We start from the raw sequence: 15023 nt of genomic DNA on the forward strand, positions 1-15023 counted from the left end.
GACAAGACTGGTACAAAGAGCCTTAGAATAAGTGAGAAAGGCAGATAAAATCAAATGGATTTAAGGCTGAGAATCGTTCTATGTTGATATAATCAGCCTGCCTGTGTCACTCTGTACCGAGCAGTGCAGCTGATTAAACCTCTCAGATGAGAAAATGTCTCTAACTGCACTTCAGTGGACAGATTCATTGTGGCTTATTTTTCACTTTTCAAACTAATTAAGTTCTTGTAGTAATCTAGTAGGATTTCACTACTTTTTCCTCATTCTTTATTCGAAATGTCAACTTTTCAAATACACGTTCAAGCCCAAATCTGATCCGTATTATGAGAGTGGGACAACACCAACAGCACATGGAACAATCTTAGCTGACGGCCAGTTATGGGCATGCAGGACGAGCAGGTAGATTTATTAGGATATCCACATGCTTCTTCAGATTTTAGTGTGAAGAATATACTTGCGTTGGGAGCTGCAGTGTGCAGATTTTTTGCTTTCTTGCATGCACAGCAAGTCAACATCAGCTCATCAGGGAGGTAGAAAAAGCATTACTTATATTCATGTTCGACCATTTTTAACATAGACATCCAACATCATAACAGTGTACAAGTAACAGAAATACACAAAAAGAATAATATGTCCCATTTTAAAGAAACAAAATGAAACAAAATACATGAATAAAGCAGTAAAAGTAAAATCAGGAAAGGCTCTCTGATAAGGAGAGATATAAAATAAGTCACCAACTCGAGGCTCTGACTGAAAATGCTTTGAGCCGAGCCTCTGGGACAGATAAAAGATTTTTGCCTGAGGATCTTTAACTATGTTCAGACCTGTATGATACCAAGAGGTCGGACATATAGCAAGGAGAGAGGCCATGAAAAGTAAACAGCAAATGTAGCAGATGCAATAGAGAGTGAGAACAGAAGAGGGGATGTAAACTTAAACCCAAACACAATAATAAACACGCTGAATAGTAGCTGTATATCACTGTACAGTACACTGAGGAGAGTTTGAACATGATGTTGCTTTGAAGTTTGGATAGGCTTTCTTTTTTTTCCTTTTTTCCTCATTTCCTTTTTTGGATCTACACAGCAGCATTACTTGATTTTTTTTCTCCTGGATGAAGGATTCTGCTGCAGTGAACACTACAGACTGGGACCAGGATGAACTGATGGTATAAAACTGTGGATTTAGTGTGAAGTTACTCTATAAGAAGATGTATTGTTGAAAAGGAAGCACCGCTTGACGCTGACAAGATACTGTAAACTCACTGCAGCCTTTGAGTAACTCAATTTTCCATGCAACTTTCAATCAGTGCAGCAGTCCCTGTAACCATGACAACTTCTTTGGCTGTGAAAGCTATAATCTTACCCCAACTGGGATTGACTCCTCCATTAGTACCGAACAAACACCTTTTATAACATATGATGATATAGTAGACTGTAGGATTAAGAGTAGCTTTTTAGAGTATATGCAGGGATATTTAGAGACTCGTATTGTATAACTGGTTCAGCCAATGCCACTCTCGTTCTGTGTGTGTGTGGGTGGGTGTGTGTGTGAGAGGAGGGAGTTAATGAGGAATACCCTGCGGTGAGTACAGCAGGTTGTGTAACAGGTCCGAGGCCTTTTGTAGGTGCAGTGCAGGTGAGAAACACACCACGCTGTGCCCAACTTTTACTGGCTCCTTGATGTCGATCCTCCATAATTGCAGATTGGGACATTTTGTACCGGAGGGGAACATTACATCATTTCATGTGATACAGATCTTGGCCGAACATTTAAGGACAGTGGCTCATTTTCAAGACAACTTGGCCAGGGTTGCTAATTTTGCACCTGCTCACTGGTTGCTTCAAAATAATTATAATAATCACAATCACAGTCAGAACAGGGAGATATTTAAGAACTAAAAACAAATCTATTTATTATTTTCATTGTATTTTATATGAAATGTATTTAACTGGGCCTACTGTTTGATTTATAAGTACAGTACACAGACTCCTCAGTGTAAAATGCTCACGTGGATTTAGTCTGACTTTAGTGACTGTAATGTATCTGTCTGAATTCTCACTCCACAACCAGAATTAGACATTTTCTTCCCGTACCAGCAGCACTTTCCCGACCCTGTTTTGTTATTGTTGGTGTTTTCCGTCCTGCCTGGAAAGGAACCTCAAATGTGACACCATAGCTAACTAACAAGCTGTCGGGAATGACCGTGTTAGACGCTGTTTGCCTGTCCCAGATCCTGACACCTGTTGTGCAGAGCTTGAAACATTTGGGAGCTGCATGTGAGCCGTGGTTAATGCTAACTCTCTCTGTAGCCAATGGAGCCACTGTATGGATCACACCCAATTAGGCCTGAGTCCAGCAGCGTTCCTGTCTAGGCCATTTATTGTGACCACCGGATTTCCAGCCACCAGCTTCTGTAGCCTCACATTAGTGGACAATGAACCGTAAACTCCTGGATCACGTTTGATTACAGAGCTTTAAAAAAGACTGCCTGGCATGATGATGTCCTGATCCCAATGCAACTGAAATTAATCCAGTGGGGAATATATAACCATGTATATTAAGTATAGATGCAACAGTGTTACATAATGTTGAAATGAAGTAGCGGTCTTGTGTAATCAATTTGAGGTGATGCACCAGCTGTTTGAGCCTGTGTTTAAATACGGCACAATATGTCGATGTTGCTGAACTGGTGAAATGTGTGGAAGCTAATTAAGTTTTCTCAACTAGCACTTTAAAGCTCTACAGAAACACTCATAGTAAAATATAAGTGTTTTTTTTTGTTTTAGTGTGACAAACCACTCAGTTTGACTTTGAGACACTTTAGATTTGCCTGTTCAGTCGATTAATTTGATTAAGAGCACTATTAGAAAAAATTATAATAAAAGTGTGGAGTAAAAGAAATTAATTTGGATAAAATCATAAAAGCACCACAGCAAAGTGTGACCAAGTTATATCTTCATGAGGATTTTTTAAAAAGCCAAAGAAAAGAGAAGAGTTGAAGGGGATCTATGTGCACTTTGTGGCTTTTTGTTTGTTTTTTGTTTTTTTTACACCTTTATGATGTTGGATGTCTGTTAAACATGATCAAAAGTCCAAAACCTGTGGAGACCATATGTAAAAATCCTGCCTTCGAGTTGAAAGCGTAACTATGCTTTTGACTTATACTGCAGCCTGCTCTGAACGCTTCATTTCCAATGTTAACTCTACTTCCTCCACATGATGACGTCAGATTGATGATGTATTCCCACAAACAGCCGTCCGTCCCGTAGCCTTCGTTGCTAAGGTTGTTCACATTGTCCACTCTCATATTTCAGATTTATCATGTTTGGATGCATTTAATGTTTCCATTTTGTGTAAAGAATGGGGGAAAAGTTGTGAAAATAAAAACCAAAGGTGTGTAAAAAATAATTTAATTGTAGGAAAAAAGCAAGAATAGACAAACCATATTTAAAGGAGATAAAAGCAATTCAAGGAAAAGGGATCTCAGATAAAAGCATGTTTTATGAAGGAATTTAAAATAGATCACTGATTCATCCGACCTTATTATAAAAGTCCAGTATGAGATAAATAAAGAGTGATTTTTTTAGTCGTAAATCATGTAAAGATATTCTGGTTAAGCCACAGAATATAAATTTAGACATAATATGCACCCTTTGAGATTAGATTTTAAAATATCAGTATCGAGGGAAGCTCTAATAATGAGCGGAGTGGTAAGCTATTCCTCAGTTTAGGGCCAACAATGGAAAATGTCCCATCACCCCTGGTTTTTAACTGGGAGCATTTATTGGTGAGCCGATGGGAGGGGGCAGTGGTGGAGGAGTAGTGGGTGAGGAGTACGGAGGTCGTAAATTGGAGGGAAACCATAGATTGAACAAGAAATTATGTGTTTTTACAGGCCTTGCTGGCCATTACTTACTTACGTCTGTAGGTTCGGTTCACCACTTTGGTCCTGATTGAAACATCTTAACAACTACTGGATGGATTACCATGACATTTTTGTACAGATTTTCATCGTTTTTATTCGTCCTCTGCTTCGGTTTACTACCAATTACTTGCTTATATACTTGTGTGTTTCTGTGCTAATTAACTGATGTTTGCATGGAAGATAAGCAGCGTGTTAAACAGTTAAATAGCAAAGGGTCCATTTAAAAGAAAACAGCTGATGAGTTTGTTTGTCTGCAGGCAGGATGTTTGCAGGTCAGTAATGTGTCAGCAGCACTAGTGACCAGGCTGACCTGCATCTTCTACAGAGCGTGAATGAGCGAAGCAGTGAAATGTTTTGTTTTGTCTGTGTGCATATCTAAAAAATTTACACACAAACCATGTATTTTTAAGTAAATGTGCTTTTTTTCCCTGTTTTTGTTGTTGCCTGTGCGTGTGTGACGGCGTGTGTCTTTAATATAGTCTGTCTGAGGTCATGCTGTGATTTACTGGGAAGCTGCTCTGGGAACGAGCTGACCGATTCGCTTCACCCCCCCACCCCCTCCGAGCTCCGTTCCTCTCCCTTCCCCTGAGCTTCATGACTGCAGGTCACTCTCCTCTACTGCGCCTCCTCCTCATCTTCTCTTCCTTCTTCTACTTTCACCTTTTAGCCTCTTCATCTTCTACCTCTCTCCCTCTCTTGTCTTCCATCACCTTTTCTCCTCTCTTTTATCCAGCTTGGTCTCGGTGTTATGTTGCTCAGGTCATGTTGCAGCTGCCTCTCTTTAGTGAGAGATAAATAGGTTTGTGTGTCTCTCTGTAAATACGTACATTAACTTGAGATTAGCTGCTGAATTGACGTCCCCTGATTGTCACAACTCACAGAGAATCATTGAAACACAAAATATTCTGACTATATTTTGTGGGTCATATGAGGACAGGCACATCTTCCTCTTTGGTTTCCACACTTCTTGCTTTCTTCACAGTATTTTTCTGTCTTCGTTGGAAGCATGGAGTGTGTACTTTCCCACCCATGTGACTATTTTTTCTTTCACAGTGAGCCAACACAATGATGAAACGTTGGAACAGGAGTTGAGGATGAGTTGACGATCACGAATGGTATTTTTTGGCATGTATTGTGTGTTTTCCCGCTACTGCCTTATTATTTTTTCCTTAGAAGTCCCAAAATGAGTTGTAGCTGTCATATGAGACATATCTACCTTGATTTTTCCTTTAACTTCATAGGAAAGTTGCCAGAATACATTAATGGGAAAACAAATTTCTCCGTTTTTTGATATAACAAGATAAAATCATGTTATTACAAGAAACGAGAAGAGAAAATGTGACATAATAACAAAACATTTAAACATGAAAAGCAGCCTGTTAAATGAGCATTAGCAAGTTTCTCATTAGCACAAAAAAAACTGAGCAAAACAATATGATGATGATTCCAGTGATAGTGATTTAGTATCATATTATTTCAACTTCAACTTCAGCTTTATTTATATAGCACTTAAAACATAACACGGTTGATCCAAAGTGCTTCACACAGAGGAAAAACACAGAGAATAATAAGAACGTAAAAAAAAAAGAAATCAGAATGATGATTCAAAAAAATTACATCATCAATAATAAAAATACATGGTCATAGAGTTGACAGTTTAACATGTTTTCCTGGATTAGTAGATGAAGCTACACATCCTGCAATATGTGAGGATGAACTGAAACTTCTGAAAATATTGAATAAACTTCATAATAATAACAAAAACTAACCTTAATTTGGGCTTAAGTGTGTGACCCCATAATTTTCTAATACTTTGTTCTAATTTTAGGATAATGGAAAACTTGACCTCAGCTGCTCTTAATGTGTCTCTCCCACTGTTTTTGATGTCCGCCCCTCCCCACCCTGCTTGTGAAGTCACGTCTTTCCTGTGTGAGTTTTAGCAGCTGGCGCTCATCTCATATCAACAGACACGTCATTAGAGGCATCACGAGAACTGATTGTAATGTGTCACCAACGTGTTATCACTGCAAACAGATTGAGGAGGGAATACATTTTTAATTATGCTATGATACCTATACATAGGGTAAGTATTCAAAGAGGTAGATGTGGGTCCATTAGCAACAGTTTGTCCTGTCAACACATCATTAGCTACACTTACACTTGTTCTCAAAGCTACTGACAGCCGGACGGTAGGTTAATACCCTCTCTGTCAATTAAAGTATTATAAGAGCAATTAGACAGATAGTGCAACCTCAAGTTTAAAAAGAATTGCAATTAATTAAATCATAATTAAAGACCTGCATATCTTTACATCGTGTGTTTGAATGCAGTAAATATGATCTGTGACCCCCGCTAGAATATTTAATTGCATATAAAATCAACAACAAAAATCTTCTTTTTTTTTATCTGAGAGACTTTAAAACATCAATTAGGGTATCTCTGGGTGCACAGAGTCGTGTAGTGTAAACAGACACAGTGTTCCTGGATGGGAATACTCCCCAGTTTCCAAGTCTCAGTCTATAAATATCTGTGTTGTCCCTGCGGTGTCTTAACTGACTGGAGGGAGAGAGAGAAAGAGAGAGAGAGAGAGACAGAGAGACAGAGTAGGGGACCCAGGTCCGCCCCAGATGATGACTGTTCATTAATCTATACAAGCATTGCTTCCACTGTCATCTCATGTATTTTTAAACAGAAGTTAAACCAGTGTTGTTAATCAAGCATGTGATGTCTTGCAGTCAACATAGCTGTATAAAAGCAGACTACTTTATTTAATTAAATGTGCTGTGGGTTTTTAGCCAGCAAGCATTAGCTGGCCAAGTTAGCCAGCTAATGGTAATTAGCCCTTAATGCTATCTACAGTTGTGGAAATGACCGTGGATTACTTCTTAAAGCAGGATGAAACAGATACTTGTTGATGTTACAGGTGCAGCATATTTACTTTGCATATAGGAGGTGGACACAATATGATAGATGCATCTCCGATCTAAAGCAATCCAAATAATAGCATAATGAAACATGAAATATAGCATTAATACAAACAAAAACATTAGATTAGATTACTTTATTATACTTTTTAAGTCAACGCAATATTAGTAAAAAACTGTACATTTTCCTCAAAAATCATTGAGTTGAATTAACACCTCTCAGACACAGCTGTAGCAAAAACTGACTGTTAAAAAACATCATTATGTGTCAGAATTGGCTGGGCTGCCCCGTAGCATGAACAGTAGATAATGCTGCGTAAAAAACACACAGAAGAAGAATTTGACTGTTTGTTAAGTTCAGAGCTCGAGTTACGATGCAGTTAGCCTAACTGAGCATAAAGAGCAGAGGCATGTGGAAGTAATGCACCTCTAAACCTTTACATTTACATATTGTATAAAAATGATTTATGGTTTTAGGGAGATTACAGGTGAGACAGTTTAGAGCAGGAGGGTCAAACTCATTTTAGTTCAAGAGCCACATACAACCCAATTTGATCTCAAGTGGGCCGGACCAGTAAAACCATTGTATAATAACATCCAAATACTATATAATATGCATGTTATAACTTTACTATAATAAACCATCTATGTAGATGAACAGTAATAATTTCTTCTTAATGTCTTAAGAAAAATGAGGGCAATTTCAACTATATTCAGTTATTTACAGATTATTTTGCACAGAAGCTGCTGATTGACGTACAATATATGAATGTTATAAATATGATGGTCAGGTTGGAGAAAAAAAACCTCTGAAGCAGCAGAAAAATTAAAATGACTTTTTTGCAATTTTCATACTTTGCAAAGCGTTCCAGTGGGCCTGATTGGACCTCTTGGTGTGTCGAGTCTGACACCAGAGTTACTGAATTTCTTGACAAACATGTTATGAACAAACTTTGGTGCAGCGTCTGCAGTGAGAACACAGACAGATAAGGTCAGTTTACATACGTTTTAATTTTGATCTGTACAGGCACCCTTGTGAGATGCTGTACACAGTCACTCTGCCCGGCTGCTGTTCAGCAAGAAATAATCGCAGCATGTTAATGTCACCGTAATGACTTCTGCTGTAATAATTATAATTGTGCACACTCTTAATGCTCAGTGAGTCAGGGAAGACATACAGTACCTGAGCTGTTGTGTGACTTCCCAACTTTGGTTTCCCCCTCCTCCATGTGGTCCCCTGACATTTAGGTTACCATGGTAACGAGGTTGCCCATCTCGGTGGGTAACAGGGTGATCTGCCAGTACGGGAATGTAGCCTGTGGCGTGTTCCTCACCCCGTGACCCTGTGGTCCTGGATAATGGGTTTTCCCCTCTCTCTCTCTCTCTCTCTCTCTCTCTCTCTCTCTCTCTCTCTCTCTCTCTCTCTCTCTCTCTCTCTCTCTCTCTCTCTCTCTCTCTCTCTCTCTCTCTCTCTCTCTCTCTCTCTCTCTCTTTCCTGAATTCCCAATGAATAAAGGCCTGCATTAAATGGGAGATATAGTCTCGTAATTTTTGTCAGAGTGTGACAGATATGATGCCAGAAGGTGCAGATTTTAATGCACGACTAGGTAGAAATGCAGAAAAGAGTGTCACTTTATTCCAAATCTGAAACTCATTTCTGATTATTTGAATTTGTGTAGCTTAATATGTGAAGTGCAGTTGATGGAGGAAGTTTTCATATCAGCTGTAATATTAAAATGTGGCTGTAAATTTCTCAGAAACCAGAGTTTAAAACAAGTGCTTCTACGAAACCATCACTTTCAAACCTTCATTTAAGACCAAATTAATGTTAAATTGCTCACTCGCTGAATGGGTGTGTATGTTTATGAGTGTTTATGTTGTTTACAACATTTTGTCATCCTGTCTGACGGTAAATGCAGTTGTTCGCCCTAATTAGAGGTGTGTGTTAAAAAGGGCGCTGAGCTGATTTAATCCGTTTTTGCCTGCACAAGTACAGATAGTAGTTGTACTGTTAAAGGCTACCATAGTGTCTGCTGGTGCAGGTATTTTGGCTAAGAGAATCGTGCTGAGTGTTTTTTGGTTAATCTCTCTCTGTGCACAGTAAACATCATGTTTAAAACAGATTGTGATTTAAAGAACTGTGGAGTCACCATGTATGTCTCCTGGATCACATTTACAGTCTTCCTGGCGTTGCACCCTGGACAGCTGAATTGTAATCAAGTGAAGCAAAAGCACATTAAGCACAGTTGTAAATAGATCCACTTAAGATTCATTTAACCAAAACTCCTACCCATGTGTCCAAACACAGACTTTGGCACGTTGAAGAAACACAAATCTGCATGCTTAAAAATAGAATTGACCCTGGTTTACTGTTCCTCTTCTGTTCAATCCGTCTCTTTATTCGTCTACCAGCGTTATTCAGAGCACTCTTCTTGGTAGTAGTACTGGCTTCTCGTCTGTCTATCTGTTTTATAGCCTTAATCCCTGTAACCTGCCTGCCACACCCCCACTGCACACCCACACAAACACCAATGCAGTGGAATCAGTGGAAGTCGAGCCCATTTGTTAATTACGGTGAGTCCATTTGATTCCTTTTCCATCCGATGCCCTTGTTTCTGACCGTGTTTCATAACCAGGACCGTGATATTTATATGTACATTGTATCACTGATCCTCGCCAAAATCTTATTTGGTACGTTTTAATAAGCTCATTGTCACTTCGAGGGAGCACTCTCATATTACATGTAGTAATTTTGTTAGCTGGTGTCATGGAAATATTAACTTGTGGAGCTTTAAAGACAAAGACAATGAAATTCAAGGAAATTTCAAGAGTGCTATATATTCAGTTTATGCCATAGAAACTATAATAGACAAATAGCAGGAAGAAACACGTCTGGGTGGAACGTTTCAAACCAACATAAAACACACTTAAACTGACTTGTAATGAGACTCAACCATCCGGCTGCAATACTGAGGACAGTTTATTGAATTTACCCTGTCCACATGTCCAGTTTCCACCCTGTTCTTCTACGATCTGTTGTGTTTAAGAGGCCCATCTTTTAATATGTGTGTATGTGTGTGTGTGTGTGTGTGTGTGTGTGTGTGTGTGTGTGTGTGTGTGTGGTGTGTGTGTGTGTGTGTGTGTGTGTGTGTGTGTGTGTGTGTGTGTGTGTGTATGTGTGTGTGTATGTTTGTGGTTGCTGGGATGGAAGAAGGGCGGTGTAGGTGATCAAGGAGAGGATTGGAGGGGATTATTTCTCAGCCGGTTCTGGTCATGCTCCCTGCTGGAAGTGTTTTCCCCGAAATGCCATCAGCTGTTGGATACAGGATATAGGTTAGGCTAGAGCAAAGCAGGAAGCATGAAAGTATGTTTGGTTTAATTTCCCAAAGTCATGCAATAGTAGGTATGGTATCATAGTTTTAATTGGTGTGTGAAGCCCTCTGTGCAGTATTAAGTAGAAATAGCGATGCTTTCTTCACATCAATCAATCATTCAAACAAACTTTATTTATAGAGCACCTTTCATACAGGTTAATGTAGTTCAAAGTGCTTTACAGTTGAATGACTGATAATAAGACCGAACAAGTGTAGATGAAGGACAAAAGAAAGAAAATAAACAAAAATGTTGAAGGAACAAAAACAAAGGACACATGAGAGTAAATAGGAATGATAAAAATGTTATAAAAAAAAATAGGATTTATAATAAAAATCTTAAATAAATAAGAGAAAAAAATAACAATACGAGAAAAAGTTTATAAACATTTTGAATAAAAATCTAGGTTAAAAGAGATTGAAAAGACAAATCACAAGTAAAATGAAATAAAAGAGATAGAGTTTAATAAAAGTTAGACTAAAAACTAGGTTCAAAAAGAAGATAAAAATTATAGAATGGTAATAATTATAAAATAAATTAGAATAAAAATGTAAAACATCAAAATAAATCAAATAAAAAATAGAATAAAATAAACTGTAAACCATTCTTCCCTCTCTAATGTAGAAGTAGGGAGAAAAACAAGCAGTAGTGAAGCTTTCATCAACTTTAACTTGTGTGAAGTGCCAAAAATTGGATTTAAATCCATCAAAAATGTTAAATTACGACCAACGGAATTTGGTTTAGCTTAAAATTTAGTTTTTCAGGTGTTACGCCTTCTGTAATCATCATAAAAGACACTGTAGCAGACAGCAGTGCATGCCACTGTCTCCAACCCACACACGAGGAAATACATAGACTGCAACAATTTTCAACAAGATTGTCAGTTTTTTTCCATCTCTTTCAATCTTCACAGCAGGACATGAAATAAAATGTGGAAAATAAAGTGATTTTCTAATTCAGACTGTACTGCATGATACTTTTAACAACAATATCTACTTTGAATTCAGTTTAACAGATACGACAACAGCAAAAGGGGTTGTCTGATCATTGTTTTTGCCAAAAAAACGATGTCCTTGTGTACAGCACATGTAGCCTCGGCAGGGAGAAAAACAAGCTGTCCCGAAGGACAAACACGCAGCACTTGTCCTACTAAGTTCTCCGCTCGACAGACTTCCCGTTCGCTGAGAGTGAGTGTCATAAAACTTGTACACACTGAATCAAACGGGTGCTGACACAAAATGGAAAATCGAGTCCGTGCAGACACACGGGCCTGTAAAACATATTCATTCTTACACAGACCCTCTGCCCCTCTCCCCATGTGATGTCATGTGATGTCATGTGATGTCACTACACTGGCAGCTGCTTTCTCCATCGTAGGTGACCTTGAATCGACTCAAAATAGAGCAAGATGGTATTTGCAAGTTCACCTCCGCTCTGCTGAATGTGTGTGTGCGTGCGTGCTTGTGTGCATGTGTGAGAGAGAGAGGCAAGATATAAGATGACCTGGTCTTCATCTGACCCCTCCTGAAGTGTCAGCCAAGGAATGCGTGACGAAACATGAGCAGATTTAAGCCATAACGTAACTCCTGAAAACTCTGCAGACACAGCGAGGGAAAGCCCATTAGGTCATCCTCAGAAATGCAAAAAACTTGTCACCTCAGAGCGACTGACCGTACGCTGCCTGACTTACGTGCCGATGTGTCGGTGATCCTACAAGGTGATTTAGCAGGATGGCACTCTGACTTTCCTGATGTTTGTGTACGTGTTGCCTTGCCCACAGTGACATTGACTGTGATTATGGGTTATGATCAGATTTTAAAGCGCGTGTTAACGTCACCGACTTATAAATCACCCTCCTGACACCTGTGTGTCTTTAAAAATTCACATCCTGTATGCCTTATAAGGAAAACGCTTTCATCGACTTTAAGCTATAACTTTTCAGAAGCTTTCAGAGTTCAGGTTAGGGCTTATGTATGGATTTATAATGAAATCTTCAGTGTCGTTTTATGTTAGCCTCCAAATGGTCCTCATATTCTGATGTAGGTGTTATTATCTTTTATTTCAATTGTGGTGATGTGCTTTTAGATTTCAGGATTTTATTGTTTTGTCCTTATGTTGAACATCTTGTATCTTTTATTCGTCTATTAACAGCTCGTTGGAAGAAGAAGTGTTTCACTTTAACATGTTATGACTTGAATTTTTGTTCTTGTGCCTGTAATCCATATATGACTCATGTCTTCATATTCAAGTTTCAAAGGCTGCCTTCACGTTAATCTGATTCTCTGATACCGACATGAACTCGCAAACACTGAAGCAACAGGCTGAGCAATCTTTTACGCTATAAAACAAAACATTGGTTTGAGTAATAGATCCATGAGTTTAGTTTATCAGATGACAAAACATTACACAGCAGTTCATACTTCTGTGAGATAAATTTTCACAGCTCGGCAAAGTTTGTTTATGCTTCAACACTCAACTTGACTGTCTCTTGACTGCAGAAAACAGACTTTACTGTTCCAATATTTATATCTCGGCGACACTACTGTTAGTATACAGCACAATAATTCAGTAGAGAGATCACACCAATGACAACAGAGATAGTTAGAAACACAAATATGTCTATTTAATTTTCTCTGTGATTCATATAAGTAACTATTTTTATGGTTGTTTTGCCGCGGCTGGTTTGAGGAAGTGGTGCAGTGGCAATAAACCGTCCCGTCACTCTTTGCCTCTTTACGTCAGTCATTGATGTCACCAGTGATATTACCGTATGCAGCAGTGATTACTGTGTCCTCTCCCAAATATTTCAGAGTGACTGAGCTTAAATTAAACTTAGTAATAATATCAAAATAAACCACATCTGTTTTCAGACTTCAGAGTTCAAACTTAAGGTTTGTCCACCTTGTTTCTTTTTCCTTCTCGTGTGCATTTCAACAAAACTGCCACGAGGCACAAAAATGTTTACTTTTGAAGTGATTGACATGAGAAGAAACAAGAGTTGCATATTTCCATGGCAGCGGTAGAGATTACTGGAGTCACAAGTGGGCTGAACGGCTCGGAAAAGGAATTAAGTATCAAAAATCAATGTTTCAGATCAGAATTAAGGAAATGTGACTACAAACCATGTGAGAGAAGAAATCAGCTGCGGTGTGAACGTAACCGACCCAGCCGACGCCAACCCTGACATGACATCGTCACCGGTGACACTGATAAATTTAGTCTTTACTGTTACAGTTAGGATGACGTGTTCACTTGGCTGATATTGGGTCTGCTGATGAGTGTGTGGTGTTTGTGTATCTGTTACCGTGTCTACTGTGACTTTGACTACATATAAGGCCGAGCATCCTGTGTGACTCTCTCAGACCTGTCTGTCGTCACGTTGCCTCATCTGAATACATGGGAAATGTTTGCTTCCTAAAATCTTTTTGCATGATGTATTTCAGGGGGAAAATGATACTTGATACTTATATCAACTGTTGCCACATGAGCCTTTAAAGTCTTGTTTTTTTAACCTGAAGTAGTAGTTATTTTAATAATCCTCAATAGTGGGTTTTACTCTTAAACAAAAAGTTATATTTTTTGGATGATTGGTGTTTTAATTGGGATCGATCAGGCCTGTTCCTTTCATCACTCATTTTATTTTTTGCTCTCAACATATGTAAAATATAATGACAATAAAGCTTTTTATCTATCTACATTAGGTCTCTCAATGCAGTCATAATATCTCAAAATCTGACTGTATTTTCACAATAGTTCACTTTTAAACATTACTATTTGCTATTATAATCGAATTGCACATTATGCATAGTGTATGTTTTCATTAACAATATCTTAAAATAAAGCTATAAACCTCAAAATCAATACAAAAATGTTCATATTGTTTTGAAAGAAAAGATTATTTTTGCGCCACAGATCTTGAACCAGAGCTCACATCTCTCTATTTATGATTAGATGTATGTGACAGATATGCTGCACCCACTGAAGATGCTCCTCTTTTTTAGTGCACATTTACTGAAGCAATACTTCCCTCACTTCCATCCACAAGAGGGGCTTGGTAAATTATGTTTTACTGCGACTAATTAGAAAGTGAAGACAAGGCCTGAGATGTTAATTTGTGTTTATCTATTTTATTGCACATTTCAATATCAAGGAATTCAAAATGCTTTACATAAAACATAAAAGGCACAAAAGGCAAAATGTAAAAGAAACCTGAAACATTATAAAAAAGACAATAGAATACAATAGAGTTTCAAAGAGTTAAATAAAATAAATAAATACAAATGTTAGAATGGAATTAGACGGATAAAAGAAAAAAGAATATATAATACATTTTATAAAAGATAATAAATAAAGACAGATAATAATAACATTTTAAAAAAAACATTTGGTTTAACAAAAAGCAGTGGCAAACAGAAAAGTCTTAAAAAGAGCGTACAATTTAAACAACAGTTAGAATATCAAAATATTTCATATGCAATCTTAATCTTAATCTCTCTTTAGATTTATCTGCTGACCCTCTGGAGGGGCCCGACCCCTACTTTTACTATAATACTTTAACTACATCAAGCTCGTAATACTTATGTACTTTTAGCATTTTTTTAGCAGTTATCTAACACTGAACTTTTATGTAATGATCTGAATACTTCTTACACCACTGAGCGTAACAATAACTTCCATACACTGTCTCTTGCACTCACTCATGTTTACACATACACATTATAAGTGCATGTAAGCAGAGCTGCAGGCAATGTTTTCTCCCACATACACACATCAGGGTGAGATCTGAAGGAAAGCACCAG

The 15023-nt window shown here is 38.0% G+C and overlaps 1 protein-coding gene and 1 long non-coding RNA gene across 3 annotated transcripts in view; one reads left to right on the top strand and one right to left on the bottom strand.

The window, feature by feature from the left end:
* alkbh3 (alkB homolog 3, alpha-ketoglutarate dependent dioxygenase) overlaps positions 1-15023 on the top strand; it is a 37126-nt gene that overhangs the window by 14499 nt on the left and 7604 nt on the right. The window lies entirely within an intron of this gene.
* On the bottom strand, positions 921-1206 carry LOC133981460 (uncharacterized). 2 transcript variants are annotated; one of them, XR_009925302.1, is made up of 3 exons: positions 1164-1206; positions 995-1124; positions 921-960 (listed from the first exon to the last, which is right to left on the bottom strand). It is a non-coding gene; the product is annotated as an uncharacterized LOC133981460 (long non-coding RNA). The 2 variants fall into 2 exon arrangements; XR_009925301.1 differs by having other exon boundaries at positions 995-1107; positions 1148-1195.

The sequence above is a fragment of the Scomber scombrus genome, chromosome 6 (genome assembly GCF_963691925.1).
Source record: "Scomber scombrus chromosome 6, fScoSco1.1, whole genome shotgun sequence".
NCBI classification, from domain to species: Eukaryota; Metazoa; Chordata; class Actinopteri; order Scombriformes; family Scombridae; genus Scomber; species Scomber scombrus.